The 16269-nt window shown below is 45.9% G+C and overlaps 1 non-coding gene across 1 annotated transcript; it reads left to right on the plus strand.

Moving 5' to 3' along the window:
• The first annotated feature begins 11574 nt into the window (after positions 1-11574).
• On the plus strand, positions 11575-11647 carry TRNAV-AAC (transfer RNA valine (anticodon AAC)). The gene has a single exon. It is a non-coding gene; the product is annotated as a tRNA-Val (tRNA).
• Positions 11648-16269: the final 4622 nt, after the last annotated feature.

Here is a 16269-nt window from a genome sequence, read left to right on the forward strand (position 1 = left end):
AACTAGGTGTTGAGTGTGTGTGGTGCCCATTGAATTCAATGCATTCTTCAGACTTGTGTATCCCTAACTACAATATATTATGGCCCAGATTTACTAAGAGTTAGACAATGCAAACTTACGCAGTCTGAAAATACACCAGATTTATCACAGTGACTGATGCTGGATGATGATAAATCTGGTGTATCTTTAGACTGTCTAGGTTACATTACTATCACATTTTACTATTTTGAAGCATTTTTGGGGCAGGCTCAGTACTCCATAGAACTACAAAGGCACAGTACTCTCATGTAATTATCGAATCAAGATGGCAAACGGAGCACTCAATGTTGGCTCTGAACGAACCAAAGTGACAGAACTAACTGCGCATGCGTGGGATTTCGATACCCAAAGATTTTAACGTCAGCTCCTGACAAAAAGGATGATCTTACTTCACTATAAGAAACTAAAGGCAGAAATGCTGAAGTACAAATATGTATTTCAGTATCTACTTTCATGTGCTGGAACAATTTTTTGATAAAGGTACATCCACACATACCAATAACATTAAAGGGGTTGTCCGGTCCCAAATGGATTTTCATACTCATGACCTACCCACAGGATAACAACCTATTAAACCACAACCCTTTTATGGCATGAGTATGTGCTGGCCTAATTTTGTTCAGACCTAATGAGCAAACTTAACTAGTTGAGCAAACATAAAACCCAGCGTTACTCACCTCCCTGCTGCCTGACATCAGGGACCACTGAGGCCTCTGACTTTGCCTCAGCAGTCAGATGGGTCACGCAGCATTGTGACGCTCGCGTCTATACGTCATGATGCCACATGACCTCATGTCAGTCAGAAGACAGCAAGGAGTTGCACCGGATCCCAGGAGAGGTGAGTAACACTGTACTTTTTATATTTGATCACCCTTCCTGGACCTCCGCTTATTATACTCTGGGGTCTGAAGAAATAACTGAACAAAATCACATTGGTTATCCTGGTTGGTGTTCGCTTAATTTTATTTTTTGATTAATCGCCCAGCCCTAAAATGCAGTGGCGGATCCAGGGTTTGCGGGGCCCTGGGCAATTGACTTTGGCGGGGCCCTACGCGCAGCACACCACAGCAAATTAGGCCCCACCCACTTTTATGTTGACTCCGCCCATTCTCATTCATTTTTCATGTGATTCCACACAGTATAATTCTCCTACAGTCACCCATAAATTATATGTCCCCCCTCCATCTCTCCCCATTTTCATATACACCCTTCATCTACCCCTAGTTTCATGTCCCCCCCTCTATCTCTGTCCCCAGTTTCATGCCATTCTCCCCCTTTATCTGCGCACAGTTTCATGTCCCCCCCCCCGTCTCTGCCCCAGTGTCATGCCGTTCTCCCCCCTTCATCTGCCCCAATGTCATGCCGTTCTCCCCCCTTCATCTGCCCTCCAGTTTTATGGGCCCCCTTCATTATGTTCCACCTTAATATTTAATACAAAACAAACACTTACACTCACCTTCTATCACTCACCTTCCATTGTTCCCCCGACGCTCCTCTCTCTCACTCCAGTCACATACGCGATGCAGGAGCTGTGAGATCAGCTCCTGCTAGCTCCGGTCCAGCTTGCGTGTGTAAGCGTGATGTGATGACGTCATCGCGCCTACACACGCAAGCCGGGCCTGAGCTTTAAAGCAGGAGCCCGGCCCTGGCCCGGCCCTGGATCCGCCCCTGCTAAAATGAACCACAAGATTACATGGTTATGACCACAATTTACGAGATCAGAAACAGTATCTGAACCCCAAGTCGCCCCACCTTCCTGCCAGCGTATAATGCTATTTATCTGTACTTTGCGGGCTGTCAGAATACATCATTGTAATAGTAGAGCTGGTCCTGATAACCCAGGTAATACTTGTGGGGACAAGAGAGGTGTTGGAATGACTTTAGCTCTGACTCTGATCACAAGATCCAGAGTCAGAAAACGCCTGGAGCTGTGGTTCATCTCCAACAGATCCCAGGGAAAATAGGTATAAAGAGAAAACCCCTTCAACACGGACACTAGGCCCCCAGTGTACGCATAGATGTCTGCCAATAGCACCAAAATTGTCAGGTTTTCTCAACAAATAAATACCAATATCACCTAAAAAATAAGACATTAAATATATGTGATATAAATATAATGATTCATGCGGGCAGTGCGCAGCAAGTACACGGATCCCATTATAGTCTATGGCGTCTGTGAGCTTTAACTGCACAGCGCTTGTAGTTGCGCTTGTATTCCGCCCAGGGGGGGCCTCATGTGGACGGAACACATAAGCTAGTGTGAACCGGGCATTAAGCAGGTGAAGAAGAAGTGGTAAGTATTCAATTCCCTACACCTGGAGATAGTAGTGTGGTTTAGGAGCTTGGTTGCAAGGGACACCGCTGTACAGTGTCCATATTAGGACATCCTCAGATATCAGAGTCAAACATCAGATTAATGCTAGTTTACAGCTCTGATACCTGACTTCTGACATCTGATTTGTCTGACACCTGACTCTGACACCTGACCCTGATACCTGACCCTGACACCTGACTTTGACACCTGACTCTGACACCTGACTCTGATACCTGACTTTGACACCTGACTCTGACAACTGACACCTGACTCTGATACCTGACCCTGATACCTGACCCTGACACCTGACTCTGATACCTGACTTTGACACCTGACTCTGACACCTGACTCTGATACCTGACTTTGACACCTGACTCTGACAACTGACACCTGACAACTGACTCTGATACCTGACTCTGACACCTGACTTCTGACTCCGTCAGAGATCAGACTCAGGCATCACATACAAGCCAGCACATACACTATGCCTCCCAATGATTGGCCAGGATTACAGAGCCCCCTGCTGACACTCAGGAGTAGAAGATACAGTGTATATAGCAGCTGCAGGCTGAGAATCTCAGATGAGACCTGATACCTGACTTGTGACTCCTTCATAGATCAGACTCAGACATCACATACAAGCCAGCACATACACTATACCTGCTAATGATTGGCCAGGATTACAGAGCCCCCTGCAGGAGTAGAAGATACAGTGTATATAGCAGCTGCAGGCTGAGAAACTCAGATGAGACCTGATACCTGACTTGTGACTCTTTCAGAGGTCAGACTCAGACATCACATCACAGTAGAGCTGATTGGATGAGACTCTTGCAGTAATTGTCATTGACAGCATCTCCACCAATCAGAGCTTCTGAGGGAGGGAACTTCATAAAGCTGCTGAAGTCTGGAACGTTCCTCCCTCAGAAGCTCTGATTGGTGGAGATGCTGTCAATGACAATTACTGCAAGAGTCTCATCCAATCAGCTCTACTCCTCCTCTACTTTGTGCAGGACTTTTCTCTCTGATGATTTTTTGGTAAAATCTGCAGCAGCGTCTCCTATGGAAGATTAGTTGAGGTTCTTTGGAGCTTATTGGTGAATTTTTGTAGCACAATGTTGTAGGTCCCGCCCCTTTACTGTGAGTCTACGCCCCTTTTTTCACAAGTTTTAAAAGTATTTAAAACACTTGATAAATGTGGTGCCCAACATGTTACAGGGTGTATTTGGTGAAAATGATACTAGAATTCTGGAGCATTTCACTTGATAAGTTTCCACCATTGTATGTACTGGCTTGTATGTGATGTCTGAGTCTGATCTCTGAAAGAGTCACAAGTCAGGTATCAGGTCTCATCTGAGTTTCTCAGCCTGCAGCTGCTATATACACTGTATCTTCTACTCCTGCAGGGGGCTCTGTAATCCTGGCCAATCATTAGCAGGTATATATAGTGCTGGCTTGTATGTGATGTCTGAGTCTGATCTGTGAAGGAGTCACAAGTCAGGTATCAGGTCTCATCTGAGATTCTCAGCCTGCAGCTGCTATATACACTGTATCTTCTACTTCTGAGTGTCAGCAGGGGGCTCTGTAATCCTGACCAATCATTGGGAGGCATAGTATATGTGCTGGCTTGTATGTGATGCCTGAGTCTGATCTCTGACGGAGTCAGAAGTCAGGTGTCAGAGTCAGGTATCAGAGTCAGTTGTCAGGTGTCAGAGTCAGGTGTCAGGGTCAGGTATCAAAGTCAGGTGTCAGAGTCAGGTGTCAGAGTCAGGTATCAGAGTCAGGTGTCAGTTGTCAGTTGTCAGAGTCAGGTGTTAGAGTCAGGTGTCAGTTGTCAGAGTCAGGTATCAGGGTCAGGTATCAGGGTCAGGTGTCAGGGTCAGGTATCAGGGTCAGGTATCAGGGTCAGGTGTCAGAGTCAGGTATCAGGGTCAGGTGTCAGAGTCAGGTATCAGGGTCAGGTGTCAGAGTCAGGTATCAGAGTCAGGTATTAGATGTCACTAGTCAGAGTCAGGTGTCAGAGTCAGGTGTCAGTTGTCAGAGTCAGGTATCAGGGTCAGGTATCAGGGTCAGGTATCAGGGTCAGGTGTCAGGGTCAGGTATCAGGGTCAGGTGTCAGGTATCAGGGTCAGGTGTCAGAGTCAGGTATCAGAGTCAGGTATTAGATGACACTAGTCAGAGTCAGGTGTCAGAGTCAGGTGTCAGACAAATCAGAAGTCAGGTATCAGAGCTGTAAACTAGCATTAATCTGATGTTTGACTCTGATATCTGAGGATGTCCTAATATGGACACTGTACGTATATGAGTGTATTGTGCGGTAGGTAGTACTGAGGTAATATAGTGCCATAGACATGCTATAAAGTCCCAGAGAGCACGGACGTGTCTTCCAATATGTAAACCTGAAATCTTGTATTAAAAGTGACTATATATATATATATATATATATATATATATATATATATATATATATGTATATATATGTATGTATGTATAAATATATATATATATATATATATATATATATATATATATATATATATATACTAGAGGGAGGACCCGGCTTCGCACGGGTATATTACAATTTATGTTTGTGTAGTGGCCCCATAAGAATTGTCCAATTTTGCACTGATGTATTTTGTATGTGGTTTGTGTGTATGTCCATAAGCGTAATGTGATTATGTGTATCTCATTTTGGATATCAGTGAAAAACCTGTGATCAGTTGTTATGGATACCTGGAGTAAAGCTGTATCTAATCCTTCCCCGTGTAGTACTGTGTTTAGATGCAAGTATTTAATCCTTGTTGGTGTGGTACTTTGTGCAGATGCACATATCTAATCCTCCCCATGTGATATTGTGTGAAGAGGCGCGTATCTAAACCTTCAGTAAGTGAAACTGTGTGCAGACGCGCGTATCTAATGACTCTGGCGTGTGGTACTGTGTGCAGATGTGCATATCTAATCCTCCCCTGTGTGGTACTGTGTTCAGATGCACGTATTTAATCCTCCCCTGTGTGGTATTGTGTGAAGAGGCACGTATCTAATCCTACGGCGTGTGGAACTGTGTGTAGACGCGCGTGTCCAATCCCCCGGCATGTGGTACTGTGTGTAGACGCGCGTATCTAATCCTCCCCCGTGTGGTACTGTGTGCAGACGTGCGTATCTAATCCTCCCCCGTGTGATACTGTGTGCTGAGACACGTATCTAATTCTCTGGCTTGTGGTACTGTGTGCAGAGGCATGTATCTAATCCTCCAAAGTGTGATACTGTGTGCACACACGTATCTAATCCTCCCCTGTGTGGTAATGTGTGAAGAGGCGCGTATCTAATCCTACTGCATGTGGTACTGTGTGCAGACGCGTGTATCTAATTCTATGGCGTGTACAACTGTGTGCAGACGCGCGTATCTAATCCTCTGGAGTGTGGAACTGTGTGTAGACGTGTGTATCTAATCCTACGGCATGTGGTACTCTGTGCAGACGTGTGTATCTAATCCTATGGCGTGTACAACTGTGTGCAGACGCGCGTATCTAATCCTCTGGAGTGTGGAACTGTGTGTAGACACGCGTATATAACTCTACGGCATGTGGTACTGTGTGCAGACGCGCGTATCTAATCCTCCCCATGTGGTACTGTGTGTAGACGCGCGTATCTAATCCTACGGCATGTGGTACTGTGTGCAGACGCGCGTATCTAATGACTCTGGCGTGTGGTACTGTGTGCAGATGCGCATATCTAATCCTCCCCCATGTGGAACTGTGTGCTGAGACGCGTATCTAATTCTCTGGCATGTGGTACTGTATGCAGAGGCCTGAATCTAATCCTCCCGTGTGGTACTGTGTTCAGATGCACGTATCTAATCCTCCCCTGTGTGGTATTGTGTGAAGAGGCGCGTATCTAATCCTCCCCCGTGTGATACTGTGTGTTGAGACGCGTATCTAATTCTCTGGCTTGTGATACTGTGTGCACACACATATCTCATCCTCCCCTGTGTGGTATTGTGTGAAGAGGCGCGTATCTAATCCTTCGGCGTGTGGAACTGTGTGTAGACGCGCGTATCTAATCCTACTGCATGTGGTACTGTGTGAAGACGCGTGTATCTAATCCTATGGCGTGTACAACTGTGTGAAGACACGTGTATCTAATCCTCCCCTGTGTGGTATTGTGTGAAGAGGTGCGTATCATATCCTACAGTGTGTGGAACTGTGTGTAGACGCATTGTTATGGATACCTGGAGTAAAGCTGTATCTAATCCTTCCCCGTGTAGTACTGTGTTTAGATGCAAGTATCCAATCCTTGTTGGTGTGGTACTTTGTGCAGATTCACATATCTAATCCTCCCCATGTGATATTGTGTGAAGAGGCGCGTATCTAATCCTCCAGTAAGTGAAACTGTGTGCAGACGCGCGTATCTAATGACTCTGGCGTGTGGTACTGTGTGCAGATGCGCATATCTAATCCTCCCCCATGTGGAACTGTGTGCTGAGACGCATATCTAATTCTCTGGCATGTGGTACTGTATGCAGAGGCCTGAATCTAATCCTCCCGTGTGGTACTGTGTTCAGATGCACGTATCTAATCCTCCCCTGTGTGGTATTGTGTGAAGAGGCGCGTATCTAATCCTCCCCCGTGTGATACTGTGTGCTGAGACGCGTATCTAATTCTCTGGCTTGTGGTACTGTGTGCAGAGGCATGTATCTAATCCTCCAAAGTGTGATACTGTGTGCACACACGTATCTAATCCTCCCCTGTGTGGTACTGTGTGAAGAGGCGCGTATCTAATCCTACTGCATGTGGTACTGTGTGCAGACGCGTGTATCTAATTCTATGGCGTGTACAACTGTGTGCAGACGCGCGTATCTAATCCTCTGGAGTGTGGAACTGTGTGTAGACGTGTGTATCTAATCCTACGGCATGTGGTACTCTGTGCAGACGTGTGTATCTAATCCTACGGCGTGTACAACTGTGTGCAGACGCGCGTATCTAATCCTCTGGAGTGTGGAACTGTGTGTAGACGTGTGTATCTAATCCTACGGCATGTGGTACTCTGTGCAGACGTGTGTATCTAATCCTATGGCGTGTACAACTGTGTGCAGACGCGCGTATCTAATCCTCTGGAGTGTGGAACTGTGTGTAGACGCGCATATCTAATTCTACGGCATGTGGTACTGTGTGCAGACGCGTGTATCTAATCCTATGGCGTGTACAACTGTGTGAAGACACGTGTATCTAATCCTCCCCTGTGTGGTATTGTGTGAAGAGGTGCATATCTAATCCTTCAGTGTGTGAAACTGTGTGTAGAAGCATGTATCCAATCCCCCGGCATGTGGTACTGTGTGCAGACGTGCGTATATAATCCTATGGCATGTGGTACTGTGTGTAGACACGCGTATCTAATCCTCCCCCATGTGGTTCTGTGTGCTGAGACGCGTATCTAATTCTCTGGCTTGTGGTATTGTGTGCAGAGACATGTATCTAATCCTCCAAAGTGTGGTACTGTGTGCACACACACATATCTAATCCTCCCCTGTGTGGTATTGTGTGAAGAGGCGCGTATCTAATCCTTCGGCGTGTGGAACTGTGTGTAGACGCGCGTATGTAATCCTACGGCATGTGGTACTGTGTGCAGACGTGTGTATCTAATCCTATGGCGTGTACAACTGTGTGAAGACACGTGTATCTAATCCTCCCCTGTGTGGTATTGTGTGAAGAGGTGCGTATCTAATCCTTCAGTGTGTGGAACTGTGTGTAGACGCATGTATCCAATCCCCCAGCATGTGGTACTGTGTGCAGACGCGCGTATATAATCCTATGGCATGTGGTACTGTGTGTAGACGCGCGTATCTAATCCTCCCCCATGTGGTACTGTGTGCTGAGACGCGTATCTAATTCTCTGGATTGTGGTAGTGTGTGCAGAGGCATGTATCTAATCCTCCAAAGTGTGGTACTGTGTGCAGACACACGTATCTAATCTTTCCCTGTGTGGTATTGTGTGTAGACGCGTGTATCTAATCCTAAGGCATGTGGTACTCTGTGCAGATGTGTGTATCTAATCCTATGGCGTGTACAAATGTGTGCAGACGCGCGTATCTAATCCTCTGGAGTGTGGAACTGTGTGTAGACGCTTGTATCTAATCCTTCGGTATGTGGAACTGTGTGCACTTAAAATTAGCGGAGAGAAAAGTTTGTACAAGTAGGACTTTCCTTCCGCAGTTTTTTACGTTACCCCAGCAGACCCCATTATAGTCGCATGTAACTGCTTTTTAAGCGGATAGGGCTTCCATGTTTCGGGTCCATAAGAGGACCCAAAGGACTCAAACTCGGACACTAGCATCATAGGAGGCTTATTGTGCATTACTGTTTTATGAGGTGTTTCTGTATGCTATCGACCTAATGTGTGAGGTAACATCTTATTTCCTTCATCATCCTTCAGAAGAATATAGAATTTATAATTAGGGTATATTGACAGCTTTTTTTTCTTATGTGTGTGTAAAAAAAACTAAAACAAAAATACCAATTACATGTGTTCACATTAGCATCACAGATCGTCCGATATCGGTGCCAGTGTTGCTGCTTTTGTTTTCAAAAGATGAAGTCTTGAGGGACTTCAATTTGAGTTTAACCCTTGCACCTAGTGGCGTAACTAGGAATGGCGGGGCCCCGTGGCAAACCTTTGACATGGGACCCCCCCACGACCGACGCCGAAGACCCTGACCAACCCCCCCCCCCCCCGTGATTACTGTGTGCACTATTATGCCCCATAGCTGCCCCTGCACACAACATTATACCCCATAGTGGCCCCTTCACCCAGTATTATGCCCCATAGTGGCCCCTGGACACAACATTATCCCCATAGTGGCCCCTTCACTCAGTATTATGCCGCACAGTGGCCCCATCACCCAATATTATGCCCCATAGTGGCCCCATCACCCAGTATTATGCCCCATAGTGGCCCCATCATCCAGTATTATGCTCCATTGTGGACACCCATTAACAATTATTATACTCTGGGGTCTTTTCAGACCCCAGAGTATAATAATCGGAGACCGAGAGGGGGATACAAACATAAACACTGTTACTTACCTATCCCTGCGCTCTGCGCTGTCGGCTATCTTCAATGACGTCCCGGTCATGTGACGTTTGAGATGTCACACAAGTAGGCCCCGAAGCCTTCGCGGAGCGTGGAGAGGTAAGTAACACTGTTTGTTATGTTCGCTTACTTCTCCCGGGCCTCCGATCATTATACTCGGGGGTCTGAAAAGACCCCTGAGTATAATAATGATGTTTGCGGGGCCCGGTGTCACTTACCGATCCCAGCCCTTGCCATGATCGGTTAATAAGTAGGGCCGGTAACGGCCTATTTAAAAAAGAACAACGCAGCGGTAGCAGCTGTCGCCGGGCCCGTAATGTCCCAGGCCCTGTGGCAGCTGCCTCCGCTGCTTCCCCGGTAGTTACGCCACTGCTTGCACCACAAAACCTATGGAAAAATCGAAACTCGCCATTCAGAAATGTACAACTTTTTTATTTGTGCTTAGGCTTAGGCCCGATGGGACGATCCATAGCGCTAAAGTGCTTTGGGAAAAACCACGGCGCTTTCACAGATTTTTACTTTGCAGACTTTCTGTTACAATTATATCGAGAGGGAAGCTGTTGGCGTTTCCGTAGATATAATTGACATGATGCTATTTCCAAAACCGTGCCAGTTTTGGAAATCGCAGCGTGTTCGCGCTGCAGTTTTTACCGCAGACTGGGCATGGGATTCTCATGAATCCCATCCACTTTGCAGTTACTGTAAAACATCGCGATTTAGGTTGAAGCCCCAGGTTGCAGAAACGCAGCTTTTTTTTTTTTTTTGCAGATTTTGTTGCGTTTTTTTTTAAGTCAAAGCTAAGAGTGGCTACAAAAGGAATAGGAAATATATAGGAAGTTCTTACACTTTTACTTTCTGCTCAATTCAGTCCTGACTGTGGATCAAAAAACCGCAACAAAGAAAAGCTGTTTCCACAACATCGGCCCTCAGACATAGGCAGATTTTGCTGTGTGTTTTTTTGAGCCAAAACCAGGAGTGGATTGAGCAGAAGGGAGAAGTATAAGAACTTTTATATATCTCCCATCCCTTTTGTAGCCATTTTTGGTTTTGGCTCAAAAAACCGCAGCAAAATCTGTAACAAAAAAAGTTGCGTTTCCACAACATAGGTAGCAATTTGAGTTTCTTTGTTTTTATTTTTACAGAGAAAGCTGTAGTTTGTACTCGTATAATTTAAAGATCATATATGTCAGCTGTTAAATGTTATTGAGAGGCGGAACACATAAGTGAAAAAAAAATTGCAGCATGTCAATTATACCTACAAAAACTGGTGTTTTCCTTATAGGTATAGTAAATGCAGAAAGTCTGCAGAGGAAAACGCTGCGGACTTTGGGAGCCTTCACACAGAGTAAACGCTCCGCTCATTCTGAACGTAAACTCGTTCAGAATGAGCGGCGTTAAAACAGATTCCATTGATTTCTACGGGTGCCGGCATACACACGTATCACATTGAAATCAATGGGAGGCTTTTTTCCCTATTGCTTTCAATGTGATACGCGCGTATGCCGGCACCCGTAGAAATCAATGGGATCTGTTTTAACGCCGCTCATTCTGAACGCGTTTACGTTCAGAATGTGCGGAGCGTATACTCCGTGTGAAGGCTCCCTTTCTGTGAAAAATGCTGTGGGGAAAAACGCAATGCGTTTTCACAGCATTTTTTTTTTTTTTTTAGCTGCAGCTCACTATGTGGGACCTTAGACTTTCCTACCCCACAAAGAAAAACTGGAGGTTTTCTCCTTCTCCACATTCAACCTGAGTGCAGCCTGCCAGAATGTGGGCGGGACTAGTGGCGGTCTCATTCACTTCAATGGGACAGCACTGCAGTACCTACATTCTCTGATACGGTCTGTACAGCGAGTGAGCAGCACAGCTACTAGTAATCCGCTGGGGTCCTGGATGTCGGATCTCTGCAAATATTATATTAATAACCATCAGTAGTAGAAAGTGGATAATCCCTTTAACCAGATTGTATGAGGGATCAAGTTACATTTAATCTTTAGCTTCTGGGTGTTGAAAAAGCAGGAAAGAAAACTACCTGTACAGTATTATTTTTTGAAAAACTCTAATCTTTGCTAAATTAATACCTTTATTACAGGTAATGTCATAGGAACTCTAAAGAGGTCGAAAGATTGTTAGTAGGAGTTTCTGTAGTGTAGTGGTTATCACGTTCGCCTAACACGCGAAAGGTCCCCGGTTCGAAACCGGGCAGAAACACACTTTTTTTTTTTTTTTTTTTTAAACATTTCATGATTTTCCAAAACTATTACTATTATCTTTATTATTTTTTTATGATTATTATGTTTATTACATTATCTTTTTTTAGTCTAATCCAGAAAAGCTAGCAGTAGCTAAATCACAGAAAATGGCGGTCTAGCTTTTAGCAAAAGACATAAACCTCATTAATAGAGATGAGCGAGTACTATTTGAAGCTCCCTATTTTGAATAGCACGCACCCATAGGAATGAATGGACGCAGCCAGCACGCAGGGGGTTTAAGCGGCCGGCCGCTTCCATTTATTCCTAAGGGTGAGTGCTATTCGAAACGGCTGTTTCGAATAGTACTCGTTCATTTCTACTCATTAACATTCCCCTCATTTGAGGTTCATACCATAAGACTTTTTCGCCCACTTTTCTTACTCATAGCCGTAATATACCGTCCACCTGGCTCACTCTACCAATTCCTAGATCACTTCGCTTCTTGGCTTCCCCTCTTTTTATCCAGTGAAATTCCTACCCTCATTAGGAGTGACTTTAACATCCCCTTTAACCCCTTCCCGACATGCGCCGTAATAGTACGGCGCGTGTCGGGTCTGTAACTATGGCGACCGCCCGGGAGCCGGGCGGCCGTCATATCCGCCGGGTGTCTACTGCTTTAAGCAGTAGACAACCGGCTCTGATGCCTCCGATTGGTCCCCGGACCGATCGGAGGCATTAACCCCTCCGGCGCTGCTGTCAAAGGCGCCGGAGGCGCCATTTTCCCGGCGGCGCATGGGCGCCGCCATTTTGGCAGGGATCGCCGGCTCCTGGAGCATGCTCCAGGGCCGACCCCCTGTTGCCATGACAGCTGGGAGCCTTGATAAAGGCTCCCAGCCGGTCTGCAAATTCTCTCTTTTGCAGACTGGTGTATACAGCCTGCAAAAGAGATGATGATTTTTTGCAATGCATTGCAATGCATTAGCATTGTAATGCATTGCATTAGTGATCAGACCCCCTGGGGTTCAACACCCCTAGGGGGTCTAATAAATGCAAAAAAAAAAATAAAAAAAAAATATAAAAAAATATAAAAAGTATTAAAAGTTCAAATCACCCCCCTTTCCCTAGAACAAATATAAAAGTAGTTAAAAACTGTGAAACATATACATGTTAGGTATCCCCGCGTCCGAAATCGCCCGCTCTACAAAGCTATAAAAATATTTTTCCTGTTCGGTAAACGCCGTAGCAGGAAAAATAGTCAAAAGTGCCAAACCGCCGTTTTTTCACTGTTTTAATTCTGATAAAAATTTGAATAAAAAGTGATCAAAGCAATAACATTTCCCGAAAATGGTAGAACTAAAAAGTACACCCAGCCCCGCAAAAAAAGACGCCCTATACATCCCCGTACACGCACGTATAAAAAAGTTACGGCCGTCGGAATATGGCGACTTTTAGAAAAAAAAATTTATAACACCGTTTTGGAATTTTTTTTAGGGGTCAAAATGTAAATAAAACCATATAAATTTGGTATCCCTGGAACTGTACTGAAACACAGAATACAGGGGACATGTCATTTTGGCTGCACAGTGAACGCCGTAAAACCAAAGCCTGTAAGAAAGTCGCAGAAATGCATTTTTTCTTCAAATCCACCCCATTCTGAATTTTTTTCCTGCTTCCCAGTACATTATATAGAATAATTAATGGTGGAATCATGAAGAAAAAATTGTCCCGCAAAAATTAAGACCTCATATGGCTCTGGGAGCGGAGAAATAAAAAAGTTATGGGGTTTAGAAGGAGGGGAGTCAAAAACGAAAAACGAAAATCAAAAAATGCCATCGGCGGGAAGGGGTTAATACCCATCTGCCAGCTGCCTCACAGTTTCTCTCAATAACCACTTCTTTTGATATTTCGTAACTTTCCCCTTCCGCCACACATGTAGGTGGCAACACAATTAATCTTGTCTTCCATCGACTCTTCACAGTTTCTAAATTTAAACCAAAATATATAAAAAATCAAGCGTGGCCGCGCTAGTTAGGAATGTAACATGTATTGAACAGTCCACATATGAGTCCTTGTGGATTCCACAGTAGGTTCACTTGTCTTACGCCTTTTTGGTACGTAATCAAGTAATGGTCACCGGATATATCGGGCAGTGTCGTGGGCTTACGAAGTGTATCACTGAAAAGTTTGTTTGTTCTTGAATATGCAAAATAAGCTGCTCTTGTTTGTTTGTGGAACTAATGTTATCCTGTTATGTGTGTAATATTTGCATTTTTAAACTAGATTTGATGAAGGGGTGGTGCTTGTGAAGTATCAAAGAACCCCGAAATGTGTTATCTTAAATAAACTGCTTTGTTGATATATCAGCGTACCAGTATCTCATTTCACCGAAAGGAGCGTGCAATCGGTTCTCCTAGTTAAGGGTGTATCCCTCAAATACTTTCCTGTGAGTTTCTAAATTTACTAACTCTTCTCTGCCCCTCTCTGATCATAACCTTCTGTCTCTCACCTCTCCTTCGCAGGATACACGTACCCATCATACATATAGGAACTTACTAGCTATACCCGCGACTTCGTCCGCGTCCCCCTGACCTTTGCACGAACTACCTGCAGCGCGGGCCGTGGTCCCCCACGCCCCTTTCCTTGCATCCGGCGCGGGCCCCTCCCACACCAGCGGGACCCCCGGCCCCGCTGCTGGCCCCCCATCCTACCTCTTACCCCACTCCTATGGACTCGGCCAGCTCCCTCTCCAACCATCTCCCCGTCCCCAGCTCCATCTACAACCGCCCCAACTCCCTCCCCAGCTTCTTCTCCAACCCCCCCAGCTTCTTCTCCAACTTCCCCCAGCTCCTTCACCAACCCCCCCCAGCTCCTTCAACCCCCCCAGCTCCCTCACCAACCCCCCCATCTCCTTCACCAACTCCCCCAGCTCCTTCACCAACCCCCCAAGCTTCTTCACCGATCCTACAGCTCCTTCTCCGACCCCCCAGTTCCTTCTCCGACCCCACCTCCCAGCTCCGTCTCCGCCCCCCATCTCAGTCTCCGCCCCCGCAGCTCCGTCTCCGAACCCCAGCTCCGTCTCCGACCCCCCCCCCAGCCCCCCATCTCTGTCTACGATCCCCTGGCCCCCCCCCCCAGCTCCATCTACACTTACGCAGGCCACGCCCACATCGCACCGCAAGCCTATGGGGCCGCGGTGCTGGCTCTCTATACCGCCCACACACTGGCATGGACCAATTGGAGTGTCGTGTAAGTTGCTGCGCTGACGTCATGGCAGGGCTGAGAGCAGAGTTGGGGACTACTTTGGACGGGTGCGGTGGCGATTTGGGGTGAGTGACCCACTTTTAAAGTAGCCTATGTATCCTTCCTGGCCAATATGTAGCGGTGGGTGAAATTTCAGAAAAAAACGTTATCATGATTGGGGAACAAACATCCAAACTCACAAACATCTAAACATCCAAACACACAAACTTTCACATTTATAATATTAGTAGGATGTGCTGTTAACACCCAGCACCTCTCAGATACTCTACAGTCCTCTCTGTCCCCCATCTCTTCACTTTCCTGCCCCAATCTGGTGACCAGTCATTATAATGAAATCCTTAAAAGTGCATTGGATGAGATGGCTCCCCCCTCCAATCGAAAAGTTTGACGCATGATGCAGCAACCGTGGAACACGCCACAGACATGTTTTCTTCAGTGGTGCTTCTAGGATTTCTGAACATCTGTGGAAAAAAAATCACGTACACCAGCAGATTTCCTCTACTTAAAATCTATGCTTAAAACCTATAGTTCTACCCGTCACCTCCCTAAACAAGCCTATTCCACCACTCACATCTCTTCTCTCTCCTGTAACCTTAAAAGGCTCTTCAAAACTTTCCACTCCTTACTCACTCCCAAGGTGCAGGCGCTATTCACAGACCTTAGTGCTGAAGATCCGGCCACTTATTTTCATGACAAAATTGATAAAATAACTGCCCAATCCCCAGGTGATATTGATCCCTCCTCTTTCAAACATGCTGTCATAACTCTGCTATTGAAGAAATCCTCCCTTGATCCATCCTGTGTTGCTAGCTATCGACCCGTCTCTAACCTCCCCTTCATCTCCAAAATCTAGGAACGCTTGGTCTATTCTCGTTTAATCCGCTATCTCTCTGCTAACTCTCTTCTTGACCCCTTACAATCTGGTTTCCGCGCTCTGCACTCTACTGAAACGGCTCTCACAGAAGTCTCCAATGATCTCCTAACAGCTAAATTCAATGGTGACTTCTATCTTCTTACTCTTCTGGATTTCTTGGTTATATTTGACACTGTTGACCACCAACTCCTCCTCACTATGCTCCGCTCAGTCGGCCTCAATGACACTGCACTCTCCTGGTTCTCCTCTTATCTCTCAGACCGCACTTTCAGCGTATCATTTGCGGGCTCGGTTTCTTCCCCTCTTTCCCTTGCTGTTGGGGTTCCTCAGGGCTCGGTCCTCGGCCCCCTGCTCTTTTCACTCTACACAGCCCCCATTGGACAAACCATCACCAGATTTGGCTTCCGGCACCATCTTTATGCTAATGACACCCAATTATACACATCTTCCCATGACATCACCCCTGCACTCATACAGAACACCAGCGACTGTCTCTCTACTGTCTG

The sequence above is a fragment of the Leptodactylus fuscus genome, chromosome 5 (genome assembly GCF_031893055.1).
Source record: "Leptodactylus fuscus isolate aLepFus1 chromosome 5, aLepFus1.hap2, whole genome shotgun sequence".
NCBI classification, from domain to species: Eukaryota; Metazoa; Chordata; class Amphibia; order Anura; family Leptodactylidae; genus Leptodactylus; species Leptodactylus fuscus.